Source organism: Mustela nivalis (genome assembly GCF_964662115.1).
Source record: "Mustela nivalis genome assembly, chromosome: 9".
Taxonomy (NCBI): domain Eukaryota; kingdom Metazoa; phylum Chordata; class Mammalia; order Carnivora; family Mustelidae; genus Mustela; species Mustela nivalis.
The window spans coordinates 29164497-29182629 of NC_139028.1; the positions used below are offsets into that span (position 1 = coordinate 29164497).

Genomic DNA, 18133 nt, shown 5'->3' on the forward strand with positions numbered 1-18133 from the left:
CTGACTCCCCAGGATGAAAGAAGGACCCCTTTTTGCTTTTCATTATGGTGGAGAGTCAGAGAGCAATGTGCCATTTGCAGACTCAAATCTATAAAGAGCCGTTGGCAGGCCATTCATTTTTTAAAATTTAATTCCCCCAGGTGACTCACCGGGGTTGTTAATAACTTTCAGCTCCATTTTAAACCCCTAGCCCTGAGAGTGCCGCTAAAAATCTATTCCTGTGGGCATGGGTTATTGTAGAGTTAAGGAAAGTTTCCCCCTTTCCTTCTTGCCCGTGGTTGAGGTTGCGTCCACAGAGACCAAGAAGGTTCTAGATGAAGAAGGGTTGTGTGGGGAGCGGTTGCCAGGGATGTCTTGAGATTTTATTCCCCTGTTAGGACTTTCCATCTCTACTCCTGCAAAAAGTTTTCTGGTAGGGAGCTAACTAGAAATGTTTCATCACCCCAATATACAGGCTCTTTGTTCTTTATCTTCTCCTATATGGCCACGTGGATCTTTCCCTTACTTGTTTTGGCAGGATTCCCCCCACCCCTTTTTTTAAAATTTATTTTTTATTTATTTTCGGCATAACAGTATTCATTATTTTTTCACCACACCCAGTGCTCTATGCAATCCGTGCCCTCTATAATACTCACCACCTGGTACCCCAACCTCCCACCCACCCGCTAATTCAAACCCCTCAGATTGTTTTTTAGAGTCCATAGTCTCTCATGGTTCACCTCCCCTTCCAATTTCCCCCAACTCCCTTTTCCTCTCTAACTCCCCATGTCCTCCATGTTATTTGTTATGCTCCACAAATAAGTGAAACCATATGATAATTGTCCCCCCCTTTTTAAAAAGATTTTTTAAAAATTTATTTGAGAGAGATGAGAGAGAGAGCGAGCGAGCGCGATTGCGTGAGCAGAGAGAGGGAGAAGCAAACTCCCTGCAGAGCAAAGAGCCTAATGTGGGGGCTCGATCCCAGGGCTCTGAGATCATGACTTGAGCTGATGGCAGGTGCATAACCAACCGAGCCACCCAGGCACCCCAGGCTTTTCCTTTTTTGACTATGGGAAGTTGATAGACCCATTATGCAGATGAAAGTAAAAGGACCCTCTAGATCTAGTGTCCTGGTCCTGAGATAAGGTGTCCCCTAGGTCCTTTCAAACACTTATGAGGTCTTTCACCTTCTCAGGGCCTTGCCTCCCCTTTAGCTTTCAGATCTTGGACCACCTCCTCTGTTGAACCCCATCTTTTTTTAACCCACTAGCATATTCCCCCATCTTTCTGTGTCTTTTGTTAATTCTTGTACTAGCTATGTGTATTTAAGGACTCCTCTGTTAATTGTGGATGGTGAGATTGTTAACTCCACCTTCTTCCTAAGCATATGACTATAGGTCTCAGGAGCAAACACTGAATACTTGCTAAGTCTGTGGTTGAGTCATTCAAGCCCTCCTGTGACTCAGATTACACAACCAGCAGCAAACTTTGGGGGACTCCAGGAAAACTCAGCTGCCGGTTTTCCCTTCTTCTCCATTTAATGTTTTTCCTCCCAAGGTAATTGCATGAAATCCTAGGGTTTCATATTCCTGATATAGAAATGATTTTTAAAATTGTAAATTTAGCAGACACCTATCCTCTGAGCTCCAGATTTATACATTCAACTGCCATTTGGAATCCTTCTTGGGAGGTCTAATATTTATTGAAAACTGTAACATGTCCAAAAAGACTTTTAACTTCTCCCCCTCAAGTCTTTGGCATCTTGGTACGTTGCAATACCATCCATTCAACTGCTCAAGCATCTTGATTCTTCCTTTTCCTTCTCCCACCACATTCAACATGCCAGCAAGTCCTATTGGCTCTTGATCCAGAATACATCTAGAATCTGTTTACTTCCCTCCATTGTCAACATTGCAATTCAAGCCACCATCAACTCTTGTGTGGGAAGACCTTGTATTGGTCTTCCCAACCAATCTCTCTGCTTCTTTTCTTGCTTCCTAAAATTTCATGTCTTCAGCAGCTACAGTGATCTTCTAAAAATAAAACATTTGTTTTATTTGACCAAATTCAATGTACACTCATAATAAAAGCTATAAAAAAAAACTAGGGATAGGAGATACTATCATAATTTTAACAAAGGGAGTGTAAGAAAAACTTGGAGCTCATATTATACTTAATAGTGAAATACTGAATGCTTCTGCCTACTCACCACTTCTACTCAACATGGCACTGGAAGTTTCGCTAGTGTAATAAGACAAGTAAACGAAAAAGTATACAGCTCAGGAAGGAAGAAATGAATTGTCTTTATTTACAGAGGATGCAATTGTCTTTGTTTAAAACCCTGAATAATATATAAAAAATACCCTGGAATTAATAAGCAAGAACAGCAAGTTTGCAGAATGTAAGGTAAGCACACGAAAGTTAACTGCTTTCAATAGGAGGTCAGAACCATGGCATTCTGCCTACTTTGGCCGGCTCTTGAAGACTACAGTTTAACTTTTATGGAATGTAATCAACGGTTTAATGGAAGGAAATAAAAATTTGTACCTTTGGTGAAAACAAAAGACGAGTCAACTTCTTTCCTATATACCAGGAACAAACAATAAGAATTTGAAAGAAAAACAACAACAATTCATAATAGAAAAGAAAGAAAGGAAGGAAGGAAGAAAGATAGAAAGGAAGTAAGGAAGAAGGGAAGGAAGGAAGGGAGAAAGGAAGAGAGAAAAAACACCAGACAGACAAAATTAGGTATAAACCTAACAAAATAGGTATAGGATCTTTAACTGGAAGACTATAAAACTGATGAGAGAAATCAAAGAAGATCTAAATAATAGACATTACATGTTTGTGGATTGAAAGAGTCAGTGTCATTAAGATGCCAATTCTTCCCAACTTAATCTATAAATTCAAAACAATTCCAATAAATATCCCAGTAAGCTGTTTTATAGATAGAGACAAATGGAATATAAAATTTGTATAGAAAGGCAAAGGACTAAGAATAGTCTCCACAATACTAAAAAGGAAGAACAAACTTGGAAGACTCACACTACTCAATTTCTAGACTTACTATAAAGCTACACTAATCAGGACAGCATGGTGTTGGTAAAAGAATAGACAAATAGATGGGCGGAAAGAATAGACAAAATAGACCAGAAATAGACCCACACAAATATGTTCAACTGATTTCTTCACAAAGGCACAAAGATAATTCAAAGAAGAAAGGACAGGCTTTTCAATAAATAGTTCCAGAGCAATTTTATACAAAAAAAGAACCTACACATAAGTCTTGCATCCTACATAAAAATTAACTCAAAATGGGACACAGACCTAACTGTAAAGTATGGACTGTACAACTTTTGAAAGAAAATAGAGCAGGAAATTTACATGCCCTTGGGTTTGGTGATGAGTGTTTAGATGCTAACAAACAAAAAAAGGTGATTTAGATTTTATTAAACTTAAAAACCTTTGTTTTGCTAAAGATGCCCTTAAGAAACTGAAAAGACATGTCACTGACTGGGAGAACATATTGACAAATCACATATCAGATAAAGAACTTGTATCTAAAATATACAAAAACCTCTTAAAACTTATCAGTAAGAAAACAAACAGCCCAATTAAAAAAAAATGGGCAAAAGATCTGAACAGACTTCACTACAGAATACATACAGATGGCAAGTAAGCATATGCAAAGATACGCGGTATCATCTGTTATTATGGAAATGCAAATTAAAAATACAATGAGATACTCTACACACTTATTGGAATGGCTACAATTGAAAAAGCTGACAAGACAATGCAAAGATGTGGAGCAACAAGAACTCCCATTCATTGCTGGCGGAAATACAAAATGGCACAGCCACTTTGGAAGACAGTCTGGGAGTTTCTTACAAAGCTACATATACTTTTACCATAGGATCAAAGAATTGCACCTCTGGGTATTTACTCAACTGATTTGAAAACTTATCTGCACACGACAACGTGTGAATGCTTATAGCAAGTTCATTCATAACAATCTAAAACTGGAAACAACCAAGATGTCCCCCTGTAGATGAGTAGATAAACAAACTTGGGTAAATCCATACAATGGAATGCTCTTTGGCAATATAAAGAGATGCGTTATCAGGCCACAATATGGAAGAATCTTAGATATGTATCACTAAGTGGAAGAAGCCAATCTGAAAAATCTATATGCAGTATGATTTCATTCATTTGGCACTGGAAAAAGCAAAACTATAGAGAAAGGAAACAGACAAATGGTACCAGGGGCTTAGATAGGGGAGGGGGTTGAACAGATGAATCACAGGAAATTTTTTTTTAAGGCAATGAAACTATTGTGCATGATATCGTAATGGTGGTGTGGTATAACATATATATATATATATATATATATATATATATATATATATATATATAAAATATCCTTGGTTCATCCTGGGTTCTAGGCACAGAGATAGAGGATACAAAGATAATAAAAACAACCCTAAGAATACTTAGGGAATTTGCTATTTAGCTAGATAGCTGGTAGAGTATTTCTTTTCATATATCTATAGTAATGAGTTCCTCCCTTACTTGTCACCTAACCAAATTAATCAAGCACCTGACTAACTAGTTAACTAACTAACTGACTCCCTATCTTGTGTCCTAATTGTTTTGTGTTAACCTTTTCTTGAATCTCAACAACTTTTTTAGCCTATTTTTAGTAATCTTCCCTTAAACTATAGAAAGTTGTATATATAATAAAGAGGATTGATTTTCCTCTTCTTCTTGCCCTTGTCACTCTCTGGGGACAGAATTACAAACAGAAATACTATCCCCCCCACCCCCCTAGCTAGAGCCAGGAAGGAAGAATGCAGTGGAGAGCTCAGATAGCCAATGGAGGAACAGATCTAGACAATGGGCATTTGGCTGTATTCAGCTAACGTGGACAGCCATACCTGCAAAGACATGCAGGGAAGGAGATGACCCAGACAAATGAAGTTCAAGGTAACAAGGCCATATTTGGCTTGGAAGGGCAGAGAGAGAAGTTGGTCAGTGAGGGAGTTGTGCTGCGTGTGCAGAATCAGAGCCAGTCCCATCTGTTATCTGGTCAGGGCAGGTGGATTGCGGGTTGAGTTTGGGCTCAGGCAGGCAGCACCAGGAGGGAAATTTATGAACAGACCTTTAACTCTGGTCACTCTGTAGCCCAGCAGCTCTGGAAATTAGATCCAGATGGATAGTATTTTGATAGCTTCTCCTGACCAAGGAATTTATGTTAATTCTTGGGACCCAAGGGGAAAAGGGAAGAATCTAAAGTCAAGGAATTCATAATTTCTCCTTAATATGTTTCCAAAATTCATCTGTGTTTTCACTCGTTGCCACAATCGGGGCTGGCACAGGGACAGGAGAAGGAGGAACGAATGGGAGCCCAGGGCCTCACTCATCACACATGTGCCTTATGTGAGATTCCTGGAGCAGAACGGTGAGGAGTTTTTGGAATATTCTCCTAATTCAGGAACAATTCTAAGTTGGAGTCTGTAGGTTTTTTCTCCGCTGGGAAATTTATCAAACCTTTCTCTGCTCATAGAAGCATTTATTTATTTATCTATCTATCTATCTATCTATCTATTTATTTATTTATTTACTAAAGGTTTTATTTGTTTATTTGAGAGAGAGAAAGTGTGTGTGCGCATGAGAGTGGAGGCAGAGGGGAGTGGAGGGTCCGAGGGGGAGGGAAGAAGCAGCCTCCCAGATGAGCAGGGAGCTGGAGGTAAGACTCGATCCCAGAACTCGGGGATCATGACTGAAGCTGAAGGCAGACACTTAACCGACTGAGCCACCCAGGTGCCCCTCATAGATGCATTTCAAGAAGCTCTAAACACCAGGACAGATGGTCCTTCCTCCATATTTAATGTTTTTTCCTGAATCAACAAGTAGAAGTGTTGAGGGTTAACAGAGCTTTGTATAGACCAGTAGGGGTCATCTATTCGAACGCTTCTCTGAGAATGAAGCTACTTTGGTCATGACTCTGCCATGAACTGTGTGTTCTTGGGTGAGCCCCTTCACTTTTTTGGGGTCTCCCTGTCCTCACATGTTAAAGGAGAGGCTTGGATGGCAGGACTTTAAAGGTACAATGCTTCAATGCTTGAACCTGCACTGGAAACAGTCTGGCTCTGGTGGAATGTTTTAGGAAAAAAAGGAGGGATGCAGTTATTTTCTGAGCAATATTTTGGGAATTCTGTAGCTTAGAAAGAACTACAAAGACTAGATCTTCTATCTTCATGTGACATATATCCCCCGTTTGCATCGAAGGGAGAAGGGATTTCACAGGCATACTAAGGGATCTCTGCCCAGGACTTCACAGCCTTTACAAGTCCTCGCTGAGCACCTGCTATGTGCCTGGCCCTGTTCTGGAAAGTCCTGATTCCATACTGAGGTGTCTGGACAAAGCAGTGGCACCAAGGACAGGCTTGAACAAGTTCAGGTTGTCAACAGTAAGAGGAGGGCTGGTGCTTGGTGTATTTAGAGAGGTAGCGCTTCCAACAGTCTATCCCTTTTCTGCTAGAATCCAGACGTTGTGGCTCAGTACCCATCATCTTTCCTCATCCCATCCAAGAAACTGATACTGACATTATGCAAGGCCTTGTACTGCTTGAGGTCTCACAAAAGGAAAATATTCTTTTCATGTCTCTTTCAAATTTTGGAGTGAGGGGATTCCAACAGGCTAGTGGGGAAGGAGGGCAGGGGCTTTGCTTGGGGGCTAAGAATTTTAACTTCTGCTTGAGAGACTGTCGCTGTTGATGGATTCTATGAAGCTGATTGGCCTTCTCTGAACCTTTCCTCTAGTGCCGCAGCCTGGGCAGCCATGAAATCATGTTATTTGTGTTGATACCATTGGGTAGCTCGAGGAGATGGCAGAGTGAGTTTAATTTCCGCCTGCAAAAAAGTAGGAGACAAGATGAAGGGGTGCAGGGTATGTTCACCAGAAAACAGATGAGGGGGTCTACCTCAGGTCAAGAGGCTCTACTGGGTCACTTCCAAGTTCAGTGTCTATGGAAGGCTCTCACCTCTGAGCTTGTGGTCTGCTCATTCTTGCTGGCCCCTTAGATCCTTGGAGGGAAATGACACCAGCACTACCCCTCTCCTGCTGATTTCATTTATCTCTTAAACACACCATCCCAGTTTTGGGGCCTTTATCTACACACTAATCTCATATAATCAAGTCCAACTGAGCCAATGATCTGACCTTTTATGTTTCCAGCTACTGTTCATGTCTTTAGAAATGGATTTCTGCCTTCCACAGCGCTCAGCATGTTTGACCTAATGGGCTGGGCCTTCTTTGCTTTGCTCTGTGATTATAAACTCGGAATATTACTAATTAAGGCTCAATTCTATATTTTTAAAAGCCCACAATTTTGGACTGAGGCTACAATGGAAAACATTTAGCATTGGTTTACATCCGCTTTCACACGGGGGGTGAAGGATGGAGCAGGTTATAGAGAGAGAAGTTTGCTTTCATAGGATTGAAGACCACAGGCAGCAGTATTAGACAGTTTTCCTCCAGTTGGGGGTGGTGGGGACAAAGGGGTCAATCACCAGCATGTGGTGGGGGGCATCCCCATGCCTACTGTCTGTCTTTGTCACTCCCAGGAACAAAGAGCCTGCTTGCTGGCTGACTGGGAGCTGGTCATGGCGGAGGCAGGGAGTAAAAAGGGATGAGCGCACGGGGTCAGTTCATGAAAGGTTTAGTAAGCCATGCATAGGAGTTTGAACTTTATTCTGTAGGCAACGGGAAGCCGTTTGAAGTGGGGAAATGATCACTTCAGCAGCTGTATGGTAATGGATTAGTGAGAGAGATTTGCAGCCTGGAGGCCACAGCAGTCATCCAAGCAGAGAAGAGGAAGAGATGTAGCCGGCGGAAGAGGACACACCTATGAGGGAGGCGCTGGCGATCATTCTGCGCTTCCGGTTTGAGAACTTGAACGCACCATGAGGCGAACGCCCGGAAGGAGGAACCCAGTAGGATCAGGAAGTCTGAGGGAGGGAGAGCATGATGGGTTTGATCTGGGGCATACTGGGTGTGGGATGGTTCGGGGACATCCGGGTAGAATGGCCTTTGGCCATTTGGATCCAGAGCTCTGGAGAGAGACCTCCCGGAGATACAAATGGGGTGTTATCAGTGTCAGGGTGGGAGTGGGCGTCATGGCAAGGGGGCAGCCACCTCGGAAGGAAGCACAGGACTGTAGGGAGCTCAGCTTTGAAGGGTCAGGCACAGGTAGGAGATCTCTAGAAGGGAGGAGACCGAGAAGCCCTGTTAATATCCCGGAAGGAATTCTGTCACATCCATCCTTGTCTCAGTCATGGAAACGCCCTCCCATGGGGGGCTTCTCACAACCCCCGGGGCTGCCAGGCTGGCTCTGAAGAATGACCTTAGACCACCGTTTCTCAAACCAGCGGCTGCAGACACGGTATTTTGTGGGGATTGTTCTTTGTTGTTGTTCTTTGTTCTTGGGGGTTGGAGGAGGTGCTGGGTGTTCCTCTAAAGATATGCTCCTGAGTCTCTGAGGGGGCTTTGCATTCTCACCTCCAAGATGCCCTGCACTGGCCTTAGACACTGAGCATGTGGACTTGAGGTGCCTGTGCTGGCCTGTTTAGGTCAGGGAGATCACTCAAGGTCACATGCAACCCATTGCCACCCATGCCACTACGGGGCGCCATTTTTGCTCCTATAAACATTTTATTTTGATGAGTGCCTATGGTTTTGTTTTTTTAATAGTTGCATTGAGATATAGTTCTCATACCGTACGATTCACCCATTTGAAATCTTCCATTGGGGGGGTTAGTGTGTTTGCAGGTTTGTGGGACCATCACCACAGTCAATTTTAGACCATTTTCATCATCCCCCAAAAGATATCCTTCTCCCTTTAGCTATTACCTTCCTATCCTTTTAATTAATTGATTGATTAATTAAAAATATTTTATTTATTTGAGAGAGAGCATGAGTGGTGGGGGGGCAGAGGGAGAGGGAGGATCTCAAGCCGACACTGCGCTGAGCACAGAGCCCGACATGGGGCCCAATCCCAGGACCCTGAGATCACGACCTGAGCTGAGAGCAAGAGTCACATGCTTAACCGACAGAACCACCCAGGAGCCCCTTTCCTCTCCTTTTAGACTTAGCTTCCACCCCTGTCTCCTCAGCCATGGGGCAGCCACTCATCTACTTTCTGTTTCTGTAGACTTCCCTGTTCTGAACATTTCATAGGAACGGAACCACACAATATGTAATTTACTGTCATTTTTAAGGATTTCATCATCCCATCTGAGAACTTCAGTCTTCACTCTGGGGGGAGGATACAGGCATTAAGCAACAGTGCTGGGTGCTTTTCTGTGATCTCATCTAGTTCTTTCCACCTCTCTGGGAAGGCAGCCTTATCAACCTTATTTTACCGAGGAGAGAGCTGAGGTTAAAGGGATTAACTGCCTTGCCAAAGGCCCTGAGACCGGGAGCAGTCACGCCAGATGGGCATCGGGCTCTGTCTGCCTGCAAACATTCACGGCGTTGCTAAGTGCTGCAGCAGGGACGGCGTGGGAGAGAGAACACAGGCAACCCACAGCAGCCTGCGTGCGTGGGCTCTCCTCCACAGAGTCCCATGGAAGCTGCTGGACCAGAGCAGCACGAGGATAATTTCAGCAACAACAGGATGTTTCCCCATGGGCTGGAGTGAACTTCCCTCCTTTAACTGCTTCTCCCTGATGGGGACGAGTGTGGCAGGAATCTGAGCCCGCAGGAACCCCGGTGCTTTGGGAATGTTCCAGACCAGATGGCTCAGGCTGTGGTCACCCCAAGCCCTGGCCCTGGCCTCCGCCTCGGCTGCCAGGCCCTGGGACACAGCTAGACACCCCGTCTGCAGGCTCCAGCTTGGTGGAGCTTTGGAATCCGAGCTCTGCTACACCCACCGCAGGGAACTTATCATCTCATTATAAAGGATAAGGCATATTTTTTTCAGTATGGTTATATGTGGTAATGAAGCATGCAAAAAACCACACAAGATAGATGGCAGCTTTCACTAGTGAAGCCGAAAACTTGGTTAACTTAATAGTCTATTTATTACAATCACTCTCTGAGCTTACAGCACCTGATTAATATCTCCCATCTCCCCCCCGCCAACCCCCGCCGTGATGTACAATTAAAAAACTAGTAATATGGGATGGCACAGACTGACTCCAGCACGGACGGGCACGGATTCGGAGGTCGAGAGAGTAAGTGGAGAAGGGCGTATCGTCCTGGGTCGGCATGGTAGAGTCAGATCCCCTACAGCTCCAGTGAGAGCTGCTTCTAAGGAAGTAAATGAACTTGAGCAGAAAAGGACCCTGATGCCCTTCCCCGGGTCTTACCCATTCCTGTGCTTCTGTCAGGAGAGTGGCAAAACCTGCACGGAGAGGGCCTATCAGTGGAGGTGGCTGTGCGCCCTTGAATCGCTTACTACGACAAGCTGTGATGCAGAATGAGGTGATCCTAATGGTAGAGCTACTCAGAAGCCACTTCCAGCTTCCTGTTCCCTATAAGTTCTGACCCATGAGATAGAAGAAGAAATCTGCTAAGGGACTTCTAGGGAACAGTTTGCTTTCTTAAAAAATGGAAAGGCTTGTTGTGAGAATTTGCTGGAGCTTCTACTTCTTCCTTCTTCCTGCACTGAATGTGGATGTGATGCTTGGAACTTGGGCAGCCATCTTGTAAGTATGAGGATGGAAAGGTGGCATGTGGGTGTTGCTAACAGGAGAGGCAGCGCATGTCTGGGGGTTGGGGGAGAGGATATGAGAAATCTCTGGACCTTCCACTTAATTTTTCTGCGAGTCTAAAACTGTCCTAAAAAGTAAGGTTTATTTAAAAAATAGAATGTCTTAAAAAAAATAAGAAGTGACAGGCTATGGATGGTATAATAGGGAAACAGAGGGAACCTGGGCTCTGGATTATATTTATCAGCTGGTAGACCAACTGTGAGACCATCTACCTCTGGACTTTTTGTTAAGCAAACAATATATGTCCCTATGGTTTAAACCATAGTCAGAAGGGCATTGTGTTCTTTGTAGTTGAAAAAATTCCTAAATAATATAAATGACTCTCACTTATTGAGCCCTACGTGGATGCCTTTGATAAGTGCTTTATGTTCATTTTGAAGCTTTACAACAGCCCTGTAAAGCAGGAGCTATTATCGCCTCCATTTTGTATGGATTTGAACCCAAGAGTTAGTACTCTTAACCATTAGACAGTTGACCCTTGAACGTCGTGGGTGTGAAGCGCGCGGGTCCACTTATACGTGGATTGTTGACAGTCTAGCAGTATAAATGCATTTTCTCTCCCTTACGATTTTTCTTACAAACATTTTCCTTTCTCTCAATTACTGTAACACAGTGTAGAGTCCATATATAGTACAAGATATGTGTTAATTAACTGTGTTCTCAAGAAGACTCCTGATTGAAGTAGGCTATGAGTAGCGATGTTTTGGGGACATCAAAAGATATACACAGATTTCCAACCACATGGGGGTTTGGCGTCCCTAATGGGCCCCCACCCCTGCATCGTTGTTCAATGGTCAACTGTACTGTATCACCTCATAAATCATTCCCTGGAGCCCTGGTGTGTGGGGATGAGTGTAGCTTAGAGTTTGGCTGACTCTAAGCATCTGTCACGAGGTCTGTCCTCCTGACCCTCTGAAATGGGGTGCACTTCAGTCTCACTGGTGACTGGATCTGTCGCAGCCTACCACAGAGAGTCCAAATGTACCACATTTGTTTACAGGTTGAAATTAGTCAACTTAGCCTTAACCTGCCCCAGCCAATGACGGTCTGAGAGTGACAGAGGTGTGAGGAGGAAAATGTCCAGAGGAACACTCGAGACCCCGTGGAGCCCATCAGAGGCCCCCCTTGCAGTTTGTGGGTCCAGAGCAGGAAGCCACTCCCGCCATGGCAGGAACACCGAGGAAGACCGAGATGGTTTTGCAAACTGGGTCTGGTTCTCCCATTGCCTCTCGTACTTGGGAGGAAACAATCCCAAGTTTGCAGCTGTTCTTCGACAAGAATTTCCCCCCCCAAAACACGTGAATTACCTGAGGTAATTCCCAGTTTCCTGAGGTGCCTACTCCTTGCCGGCTGCTTAGCAGATGCTCAGTGAGAATCTGCCGCCTCTGTGTCCACTCTGGGTGACAGAAAAAAAATTCGCTTAATGAAGAGGATTCATCCTTCCATTCCCCAACGAAAAGGCAAAACAGGGCTGCTCCCTGGGTAACAGGTGTTGTCTGGTGATACTTAGCCTGCTAGGGACCAAGTAGGGGATCCTCTCCCGATAGCCTACCAACATCAACTCTTCTATCAGATCCATAGAGAGAGCCAGCAGCCAAAGGAGGGAGTTGGCCACACAGCAGAGCGTCTCCCCCTCGCAGCCATCAGACCATTATTGAGCAGGAGGTAAAGTTTTTCCCTCCCTCTTCCCACCCCTAGGGCAGGAACTGTCTAGAGAATGGAAACAATTCCAATAAACATATGCAAGAACTGGGGTTTAAACATCCCATGCAGATTAACTTATCTACAGTAATTGCCTTAACTAGGGGATTTTTAATGCTTTTCAAAGTTTCTTAGAGGAGGGAAAAATATGCAGAATGAATCTTATAGCAGCCAACAGAGGACATACTCAGAGCAAAAAAAAAAAAAGGATATCAACCATAAGAAGCCCATAGCTAGGAAATTTTAAGGCACTGATTCTAGGGGATTTAATAAGAATGTAATTTGTATAATTAACCATTCATCAATGTCAATTTCATTAAATGAATGCCAGAAATATTACCTTCAGCAGGACGACCTAACAGGATTGGAATATATTATATGAAAAATGAACACTTAGTGGTTTCCCCCCCTCACTCTGTCTGTCACAGCAAGATTTGCAAGGCTGAGAAATAATTTAAAGGGTAGTAAATGAAACTGGCTAAGGCAAATGTGTGCATTTTGGTAACTAACCTCTGTCATGATGTATGAGAGTTCATGTCAAAACGTTTTCCTGCAGCAATGACTAAAAGGGACTTGGAGCTCTCTCCTAGGTGGTAAAAATGAGAGGAATCGTGTCAGGAGCTTGACAAAGGTACCCCTTGTCCCCTCCTTCTCTAGACTGGCTATCTAGGGTCCAGGCCCCAAAGCCGTGGATTTTTGCATCCAGAATTTGTAGACGTTCCCTAACAGCTCCAAGAGTAGCTTTTGCCTGAGAGCTTAGCTACCTGGCCCCCCTCCCCCAGTTACACAGTTACTCTGATGCCAGTAGAAGGAACTCATTCTGAGTTTCATTCACGTTATTCTACAGTCTTCAGGGGAGCGGAGGGCTTTGAGGTAGGTGGGCTGATGAAATATTTGTAATAGAACTTATTTCTAAGGTTGCTCGTGAGGTAGGCAGTTTATGGGGATTTATTCATTTCGGTTCACCATGGGAAAATGGAGAACTGAGCAGGGGCAAGAACTTGCTCACGTGTGTACCCATGGAAACGTATGTGCACGTGTGCGTGCACACACACACACACAGACACACACACACCCCAGATCGGCCATATGACCTGGACCTCAAAGGTTGAGCTTTGCAGATTATTGTCACTGGAGTTCCCAGGATGCCTCACACACAGTAGGTGTTCAGTCAGCATTTCCTTATTGAGTTTCTTTTCGTGTTAATCCCCCTCACGTTCCCTTCTGTTTCAGGGCACTGCAAAGCTAATAATATTGGATCAGTATTCCTGAGGAATCTGCCTTTCAGAATCCTGGGTCCTGAGAGACAAGAAGTACATGGCAAGCAAATCAAATATACCTTAAAAAAAAAAATAAAATCATGTAACAGAAAGATTTTTCAGAAGGGTTTTTTTTTTTTTTTCTTACACATGAGATTTCAAACGTTCCACAACCTAGCAGGAAGAAAGAAAATATTAGTTTGGGAATCAGGAGATCAGATGTCGATTGGACTAAATCTTCATAGTCATTTCTGGATTTAAAGCTCTGTGTTATCTATTACTTGATGCAAAGCCATCAACTAGTCCTCCCGCCCCTAACCACTGAAAAAGTCATCTATAGGACCTGTGTGCAAAGAAGAGTAGATGTCCTAAAACTAGCGTGGAGTGTGTGTCCACTTCCGTGCCCAGGCCGGTGGGTCCTCAGGGCTCACGAAAGTCATGTATGCCATTCCTGAAGCCTTTCTGGAAGGTGTTCCCTCCTCCCCAGGCCCATGGTCACTTTCTCTTCTTTCCAGCCTGGAAGGAGTGACAATGAGAGGAACTGTATCCTCTCTGAATGACACTGTCCTCATCTGTAAACTGTGATCATAATATTGTCTCCCAGGGCTGCCCCGAGAATGAAATGAGAGAGCATAAGGTCCCTTTTCCAGAGATGAACAAAGATCTCGGAGTGGTGAGCTCCTTGGTCAGCCTTTTCAGAGGGGACAGGAAATCTGGTCTATTAATTCAGCCTACGATTGCTGTGAAGTCACTATGTTACCCTTTAGGGATATTGGTATTTTAAGAAAATACTGCAGGAGGGATTAATGTTTAAGACTATGAAGAAAAAAAGAACTACTGATAGAATTTCAGATACCTTTCTAGGAGATATTTTTGGAGCTAAGAATCCACATCAAGCCCTTCCGGCTGTATGGTAGGGGTACTGTGAGGCAAATTTTCTGGCCTCCCCAAACGGGGACAGATGGTGGTGACAAGAGTTCTCAGAGCTACTTTCAAGGGCATAAACTGGATCTGGGAGGAAGAAATGGCAGCATGGGAATGTTTGACCTGGATGAAGTTTTGTGAGAAAGTGCAACAGAACACCTGACACCAGGAGGGTCTCCTGGGCCTCACTAGGAGCTGTGGGTTTGGAGTGTCCAGTGCCTTTGACTTAGGGCATCTCTGACTTTGGAGGTCACTGGACCTCTCAAGCCTCCGCGTCTGCTCTGCAGAATGGGAAGCACAAGGGTACCTCTCGTACAGAGGGGCTGGGAAGACGACGTCTGATTCTCTTAGCCCCTTGCCTGATACACAGTCAGTGTTCAAACGTTAGTGATTAGCTAGGGTGTCAGCTGCGGAGCACAGGGACCCCAGAGACCTCAGGAATGGGGAGCTAAAAGCACGGGAGCCGAAAATAAGTATGCTGATATCAGCCCCTTTTCCATTTTGTCTGCGAGCAGGAAAGTAGCCAATTAGGCCCCATTCAGCGCGACGGGCAGCCTCCTTTCTCTCAGGAGGTAAACTTGCTTACAGAGTAGAAACAAGATGTATTCTTGAAACACAGGCCGGGCCCCAGAGAAGCGGGTCTGTCATCAGTCTGTCGGGGGCGAGAGGTAATTCCTGCCTGGCCCCTTGCAGGCGTTGTGGGGGGCTGTGGCCTCCAGGGTCCTTCCAGGGTCCTGGGAACTAGAGGCGGGGGTCTGGCTCTGGGAATTTCTGAAGGCGATCAATGGGGGAACAACTTACTCACTGACAGCTCGAGGCTGAGCTGAACCTCATGCCTGGTCCGTGGGCCACCCACGTCAGGCAGGGCTGCTCAGAGCCCGGGAACAGGACATTCACTGTGCAGGTCAGAGGGGAGAGAGAGGGGTGTGGTGAGGAGGAAAGGGCCATGACTGGAGTCACTGATGTGCCCTCTGTGCCCGCCTCTGTCACCGGCCGGTGGGGGGATCCCCGAGCTTCAGGACCTGTTTCCTCTGCTCTAAAAGGCAGAAAGGGATTAGATTTGCTTTTTACACAGCAGAACTCTTTTCACAAATTAGATCTAAACAAAGAACTGTTATATAAAGCAGTGAAAGCAAGACGTACTGGTTACACCAGCTCCCACCGCCCTCCCCCGCCTGAAACCCTCCTAACTTCATAAGTGATAAGAGTGTCCTTTGTTCTAATGAGGTGACTCTGGGTGGGCTTCTGGATGGAAGCTAATCACTGGAAGACTGGAATTTTCAGCCTTGCCCCCCATTCTCTAAAGAAGAGAGAAGAGAGAAAGATTGGAGTTGATGGTTTGCCATGCGTACGTGATGGAGCCCCAGTAGAATCCCAATGGCTTGGGGTTTGGAGAGCATCCAGGTTGGTGAACATGTCCATCCCAGGAAGCTGATGCACCCCAACTCCACAGGCAAAGAAGCTCCTGTGTTTGGGACCCTCCCAGACCTTGCCCTTTTCCCTGTTCCTCTAGCCTTCATCTGTATCCTTTATCGCAGCCATTAAAAAATGGGCAAACACGAGTAAGCATTTTCCTGAGTTCTTTGAGCCACTCAAGCAAATTAACAGAACCCAAGGAGGGGGTCGTGGGGACCTCTGATTTGTAGCCAAGTCAGACAGAGCTTGGGGGGTCACCTGGGGACCTGCTACTTGTGATTGGTGTCTTGAAGTGGGGGCAGTCTCACGGGACCCAGGCCTTAACCTGTGGAATCTGAAGCTGTCTCCAGGTAGACAGTGTCAGAATCCCCTCCACCCCACACGTTGGAATTGGGTTTAGAACCCTCGAATCCACGCAAGTCTCGCTTGACTTGCAAGAAGGTCAAATACAAAATACATATTTTACAATGAAATTCATTCCTTTGGGTCGGTCTCCTCTTTTGTTTACATTTTCCAAGCAGGCATTTAGGATGCCAGAGTGACTTATAGTTATGCTGGTAGTTACTGAAGCTTGTAAAGGCCACCTAATCACTTGGCTTTGATACTCATTAGTCATTTACACCTATGAGGAATGGAAAGCTCTAGGAGGTTATGTGTGTGTGTGTGAGTGTGTATGTGTGTGGTGTGGGTGCTGGGTCCAGGGCGAATGGGCCCTTGGGAAGATGGAGAAGCTGCTGGTCCAGGTCACTAAGGATCCTCACTCAGTAGGACGGGTTTCTTTGCCTTTTATCTTACCATCCATTCCCCTGCCTCATTTCCTTTCCTCCTTTCTCCTTTCTTCCAATTTTGAAACAATGTTAGATCCAGCTTCCCTGCAGATTTTGGGATGGTAAGAGATGTTGGAGGTGATGCAAAGACAAAGGGCACAGCACATCTCTTCAAGGAGCTCCCAGCCTGCTGGGGGAACAGGATCTGCAAGCAAGTCCAGTGCAGTGAGGACAGCAAGGTGGCCACAGAGGGTCCTGAGAGCAGAGGAAGGAGCGTCCAGCTAGGCACAGGGGAGTGAAGGCCAGGGTGGTGGGCACATACCCAAACACAGGACCTCTCTCTCAAACCCAACATGGTATGGATTTTGTGCAGCAGTTATCAAAGGATATCTGCAGGGAGAAACTTCATGGGAAGGAGTTGGGGAAGCCACCTTGTCAGAGAAAGGATCTCCCAGGCATCGCCACACTCTACCTTCACGCAAACCGATGAGACATGTTCACGAAGGGGTCTGCCCCCCGCCATGCATAATAATAGCAACAATAATTAGTAATCTCTACTTAATGAGATTAAATTAATAATTATTTTAATTATGACATGTTTTCCTCCTCTCTTCCCCATGCCTAAGCAGACTTGGTCTTTCTCAGGATTACAGTCATAATGGTAACAGATAAACCTTAATTAAAACATTCTATGGGGTTATGGACATTGGGGAGGGTATGTGCTTTGGTGAGTGCTGTGAAGTGGGTAAACCTGGTGATTCACAGACCTGTAATCCTGGGGATAAAAATATACGTTTATAAAAAATAAAAAATTAAAAAAAAAAACATTCTAAAACACAAAGGCTAAATTAAAATGCTGTGACATGGCATTTCCATCTCATCTCTTGCTTATGACGACTGTGAATGCTTCCCCACTATTAGCAGCATCTTGGCTGTTCAGAGTCCTTGCTCACACATTCAGTTTCCAGAGCCACTCTGCACCCGTCAGGATGGGATGGCGAACTCGCCTGAGTGAGGGGCTCCTGGAACCTCTTCCTTCATGCTGGCTCTCCACACAGCAGCTTGGACTCCATCGGTGCTGAATCCAGTCCCCGTGGGAAAACCTCACTCACTTGGTGTCACTCTACCTCTACCTCCCTTCCATGAGATATCTCATTCTCATACTTTCTAGACCCCACGGAGGGGGTGGGGGGTAGATTCTTTGTTCTGGCTCCGTGGCCAGTATCCCAGTGGTTTGAGTAAAGCCCACCTCAGGCAGCCCCTAACTCCATAACTTCTCCTTTCTCTCTGGTCCTGCTTGTTGGCAGGGGT

At 45.0% G+C, this 18133-nt stretch overlaps 1 protein-coding gene and 1 long non-coding RNA gene across 6 annotated transcripts in view; one reads left to right on the top strand and one right to left on the bottom strand.

Moving 5' to 3' along the window:
- The window catches only part of KIRREL3 (kirre like nephrin family adhesion molecule 3), a 546897-nt gene that overhangs the window by 223918 nt on the left and 304846 nt on the right, over window positions 1-18133 (bottom strand). The window lies entirely within an intron of this gene.
- Window positions 7974-17689, top strand: LOC309841339. The gene is made up of 5 exons (XR_014299074.1): window positions 7974-8423; window positions 10372-10689; window positions 13690-14388; window positions 15946-16043; window positions 16917-17689. It is a non-coding gene; the product is annotated as an uncharacterized lncRNA (long non-coding RNA).